Here is a 6,141-nt window from a genome sequence, read left to right on the forward strand (position 1 = left end):
ATACGGGATACGATAGGTACTGCATAAAACTCAAACCTTAGAACATTGAAAGGCTAGAATTAATAAACAACAACTTTGTTTGAGTCCAACATGTGCACAGGGGCAAGAGGGGTGTTTTGTTTACAAACATATTTGCCGATTCTCTGTTGTCAAGTCGACGCAAATTTCCAACGGAGGAAATTTTTAGCTATATTTTAACAACCATTATAACGTTAATTTAATTTATTTGTGTTGTATTTTATAGGAAAATTTAAAATAAAAGGCATAAATACTACAATTAACCTATTTTAAGAATAAATATAATATCCTTAAGCAAAAAAAAAACAAAATTATTAACATTCTTATCCCTAAAACTGCTTCTAAAAAATTTGAAGCGACAACACCGGAGCTTAAGCGCCTGAGCCATACGCGTAGTGTCATCTGTCAAACGGCTTTTTGTTTATTTTCGGGATTCGTGTATTTTCTTTAATTTTCGGTTTCAAAAGGAAAAAGGCCACATTTTAGTGTTTTTTTAAATTGCTAGGATGGGAAAAACTTGTGTCGTTTGTGCCGCATCATGATAAAAAGGTGATTTAAGCCGATCTTTTCACAAGTAAGTACCGATACTTTCATAACATCACATCATGGGGTAACCATCATCATAAACGTAGAATAGGGGATCTTATAGATATAAACCTAATAAAAACTTGAATGTGAAAGTGTGCGTAAAATACCAAAATATTCATATTTTTAAATCTAAATATTTTTTTGAACATATTCATCTATCAATAGGCTATAAAAAATATAAAACTAGAATTTTGTCCCTGGTTTTATTACAGGATTTTATGTTTTTTTTTGTTGTTTTGGCAGAAAGAAGGCATACCTAATACCCATGTACCTATCTATGTATAGTTATGTTTTTTTAATATAGACATTAGGTAGATAGATGAAATTACTAATTTTTTATTGCCTTTAAAGAATTTTGAAATTTATTTAGATATTGATATCTATGTATAAAGTTAATTTTGTCTTTCCCTAAAATTTGGTTGATAATTTTTTTTGTTTTACCATATTGCAACTTACAATAATATATATAGTAATTGGCACCACATAATAATTCATTACTGTAATTTTTTTTGCTTTTTGATAAAATATCAAATACTTATTATAGACTGCCTAATATATGCCCAAAGGGAACAATGGATTTCATTAATGGAAATCAACACAATTAAACAGAATATATTTGTTTGTTCAGATCACATCCTTAGAAGTGATTTCTTATATAAGGAAGATAATATTATCAGTAGCCAGACTATAAAACAAATCAGCTCTACCTCAAAGATAATTTTTTTTAAATATATTTTTCTAGTATAAAAAAATCATCACAAAAAGGATTAGTGTTACTCATATAAGCTTTTTTATAACTAATACTAATTAAATTAGGTAACTGTGTAAATCTATTTTTTTACTAGGATTTCTGATGCACTGGTTAAAAACACAGCAGTGGATAATTCAGTTAATTTACCAAGTGATTTATCCTTCAAAGCTGCAGGGGCAGCTTTCCTGAAGAGTGCAAAAACTTCTTTAGCTTCCAAAATGGTATATAGTACAAACAGTGAAGCTAATATAGATAAGTATGGATAATTAAAATAGATTAATATTTTTGATACACCAAATTTTGTATAATTACAGATCTGATCATTCATCATCAACAATAACTGCATCTGAGATTAATAGTTCTACAGTAATCGTGGGGTCTAGGTCAACAATTACTATTTCTCATCCAAACCGTTTTTGTTTAACTGGTACACATTCCCTGAGTCTGCCAAGGAAAAGGTAAAAATACACTCAAAATAGACTACTAGTTTTTTGCCATGTATTATCCTATTCTATATATCTTATTTAAAAGTGATATAGTATTTTATTGTGTTATATTTGTTTAATATTAAAATATTTAATATTAATTAAATGTATGATATTACAAAGATTCTTTATAATAACATACATTTTATTGATCAATTGGATTATCATAATACATTTTTTTAATTTTGGTAATACTATATTTTTATGTATATTATTCTAGGGTAAAATCAAAATGATATCCTGAGGACCTAAGCACTGATGATTCCACCGTTTTAAAAGCTAAATCACTTGTCACCAAATTAGAGAAAAAAAATAAAGAAAATTAAAATTCGAAGATTGCAACAAACAAATTTGCGCCAAAGAAATTGAATTAGATCTCAAGTCATTATTAAAATACTTAAGAAATAATAATATGATTTTCGAAAAAGCCCAACATACTACATATTTTATTTGACTTGTAAAAGTACTTGTTTGTATATTACTACTAATAAACTATCTAATCTATTGTATATAGTCTTTATTCTTAGGTAAGCTTTGTTTTTTAGTATAAATTAATATGATATAATAATTGGTATTAGGTATTATATAGGTCACTATTAAATGTCTCAAAACCATTATACAGGCTAAATACTCATAATAAAAATCTTATAACCTACAAAAAACCTGCAACTCCTTCACAATTTGAACATCCTTGTAGTTTTAACTTTTTCCGCTGAAGCAATACTGTCCCTTTGAAAAAGTCAGCACCATAGAAGTATATATTATGTGATATAAGTAAGTGATGTAAAACTGAGTTTTGTCCAATATAACAATAACAATAAAATTTTGCAAAATGTTAAAAATTTGTGTCTTAAAACATGATTTATTAAGAAATCTATAATATTATATTAATAAAATATTTAATTTCCATAAAAATGCTTTGACAAAAATGCTGCCTTTTATTAGGACCTTCCTCTAATGAAGTCCGTTAAAAAAAACACATAAATAGCTCATAAATGGTAATATTACTTATAGTCAAACTCTTTAATAATTAATAAAAATTTATCAGGTAAATATTTGTTGACGACGTCACTGGTAAAGAGTGCTTGTATCGGTGACATCAACAATGTGACTGAGCGGCGTTGCGGTGCCATTACCGTTTTCTCGTTTCTTCGTACTTTATTTTCATTTATTTAACGTATATTGACTTCAATATATTCGATATCTTATCAAATTTATTTTAAAAAAATGCTTGATATTTTATTAAAAGGGAGCAGTAGTATTGTTTTGTGCCTTCGGAAACAACTGAAAATTTTTATGCTATTATAAAGTGATTTTTGCCATTTCTCCATAAGCATTTGGCATCATTGCATCAGAGATGTTGCAAGCAAACAAACCTGCCCATAGTTCCACGGCATGCTACTTCTAGCCTTTCAATGTTCTAAGACTCAAACGGATCGTACGTTAAAGTACCGGTACAAAATATTGAGTATCAGAAGAAAAAATACCGGTACTCGCGAAAATCGTATCGTATCGCACATCCCTAGTTCTGGTTTCGGTTAACCGAAGTGATACCAACCGTATTCGTTTTACATTTAATGACGTCATTGTTTACTTTTGGTTTGTCATATCTCGAACCAGACCGGTAGTGATGTGCAACGATTACTTTTATAAGTATCGAGTAGATACTGATACTTTGATTTGAAGTATCAGATACTTTGTATTCGTTACAAAGTAATCATTACTTGTATACTTCTTAGTTGTTAGTAAATATACGGACGAATATTAAGATTTTTTTATGAATACCTATATTAAATTTAGGGCTTGCTCTGGCGTTTGTTATATTTTTTGAGTATAATAGAGGGTTATCAAGTTTCAGTAAGATATTACAAAATGCACATTACCCAAAACAAAACACAGTTATGCAAGTATAAAATGGGGTTAATTATAAGACTTTTATAATGGTATTAAAATATTTATCGAAATAAAAATTAAAATAAACTAGAAAAACATTTGTATCAAAATAATATATTAAATGTAATAATTGCAAACAACACAAAACAAAATAATTAAGAATATCTAATTCTAATGGGTATAGGAAAATATATAGTAAAAAATTCGGAAAATGAATTTAGAGAAGTTGTGAATTGCCGTTTAAAAACATCACCTTTTCTATATTTTTTGGTTTAATTCTGCTCCTGCGATCTGATACTAATTGGCCCGCCTTAGAAAATTTGTTCACTTGGAACAGAAGTTGCCGTTACGCCTAAGTATTTTCGTGCCAACTCTGCTAAATTTGGATACACTGCTTCCCTTGTTTTCCACCATTTTAACGGGTCATTCCTTTTAATGTTTTGCTCTTCGGTATACTGCTTATCTTCAATAATTGAAGTAGCTACCGTAGATGTATTTTTCGATATTTTCGCATCGAAACATTTCCAGATTGACTCCTCTTCCACAGTATCCTCTTCATCTATTGACATATTTTGCATGTCCGTAGCTTCATTACTTTTTTTGATAAGCATCGATATTTCAGAAACTAAAAGTTCTCTCACTTGAACTACTGCATTATCGTCACTGAAACCTTTTTTTTTAAAACGGGGATCCAAATAAGTTGCTTTTGCAAGTATAGTGTTGTATTCCATTCGATTAAATCTCGTTTTTAAGCCTTGTATTAAATTGTTTTTTAAATCTAAGGCAGCGTTATCATCTGTTTGGATCCCGCCCAAAAATAGTTTTAAGCTTTCAATTAAGGGTATTATTTTAGAAACACTTATACTTCTTTCGGCACTAAGTTCTCTTGTCACCTCCTCAAAAGGTTTTAAAAGAGCACAAAATTGTTTTAAGAGCGACCATTCATCCACAGTTAATGCCTCCACCGGATTATGTAAAATGCCAATAGCTGCTTCAAGTGGTATCTGAATTTCACAAATCCTTTTAAACATAAAATAAGTTGAATTCCAATGAGTTACAACATCATTAATTAATTTTAGATTTTTACTTATCATCTGCATTTGAAGTTCATTGAGTTTTCCTGCTGCTGTGGTACTGCGATGAAAATATTCTACAATTTTTTTAACTTTGTTTTGCAATGGCTGTAGCTGTTTTAGGGCATCTTGAACGACAAGGTTTAAAGTATGAGCCAGGCATGGTAGATTTGGCCAACCAGTTAACCTTATTGCAGCTGTAATATTTCTTGCATTGTCAGTTACAACAGCTTCAATTTTACTGCAAATGTTCCATTCATTTAAAATATGTAATAGCTTGTTTCTGATATTTTCAGCCGTATGATTTTCTTCAAAATGAAAACAACCCAACAACAATGACTTTGGTGTCCACTCTTTATTTACATAATGGGCAGTTACCGCCATATACTTTTCAACAGAACGTGACGTCCAAGTATCAGTAGTAAGCGTGATAAACTCTGCTTCATTTAATAAAGATTTTACTTTTAAAACAACGTCATCATATTTTTGGCTTAGTAAATCTCGACTAAAAGTTGTTCTTGATGGTAGTTGATAAGAGGGATCAAGAGCAGCTACTAGAGATTTAAATCCATTATCTCCGACGACAGAAAATGGTTGCAAGTCTTGCAAAATCATGTTTAACACCATTCCATTTAAAAATTTTGTTCTAGAAACGGATGCTGGGCGTACAGAAAGAGTATAAATTTTGGCTTGGGAATAAACCTTGCGTGCAGGAACTTTTCCAGCAAATTGAGGTTTTAAGGCATTTGTATTATTATTATCACCAACCTGTGCAATATCTAAACTAGTTAAACATCCTGCTCGATCAGATTCAACATTAGGAACATTGGCCAGTTTATTGCTTTTAATACTTTTATCTTCGTGAAGCACTGAGAAATGTTTTGCTTTTAAATGTTTTTGTAAATTTGACGTGGCTCCGCCTTTATAAGATAACACACTCTTACAAATATCACACTTAGCTTTTTCACTGCTGACCACAGTAAAATGCAACCAAACTTTACTCTTTTTTTATCAGACATCACGCAAATTCAAAACAACGTAAAACTAAACTTTTAATAAAACTTGACGCCACGGTAACTTACTTAAAACTGAGCCACTTCTTTGAGTTCCCTATAAGTTTTTAACCTGTCTACCTTATAATAAATTTTAAAATTAAATAAGTAGGTAGTAAAATAACGCCTTCTTAGGAAATAAACAAAATTATTTAAAAAAAAAACAACCATAATTCCTTTTCCCTGTAATATCTATAATAATTTATGACTATGACCGCCGTCCGTCATTATCACATTATTTATATTATAAATAAACTGAGACACACCCTAAACAAACCGCC

The 6,141-nt window shown here is 29.9% G+C and overlaps 1 long non-coding RNA gene across 1 annotated transcript; it reads left to right on the forward strand.

The window, feature by feature from the left end:
* Positions 1–304: 304 nt before the first annotated feature.
* LOC126746109 (uncharacterized) lies at positions 305–2,415 on the forward strand. Its single transcript, XR_007663793.1, has 4 exons — positions 305–592; positions 1,452–1,613; positions 1,672–1,815; positions 2,063–2,415. It is a non-coding gene; the product is annotated as an uncharacterized LOC126746109 (long non-coding RNA).
* The last annotated feature ends 3,726 nt before the right edge of the window (positions 2,416–6,141 follow it).

Source organism: Anthonomus grandis, chromosome 17 (assembly GCF_022605725.1).
Source record: "Anthonomus grandis grandis chromosome 17, icAntGran1.3, whole genome shotgun sequence".
NCBI classification, from domain to species: Eukaryota; Metazoa; Arthropoda; class Insecta; order Coleoptera; family Curculionidae; genus Anthonomus; species Anthonomus grandis.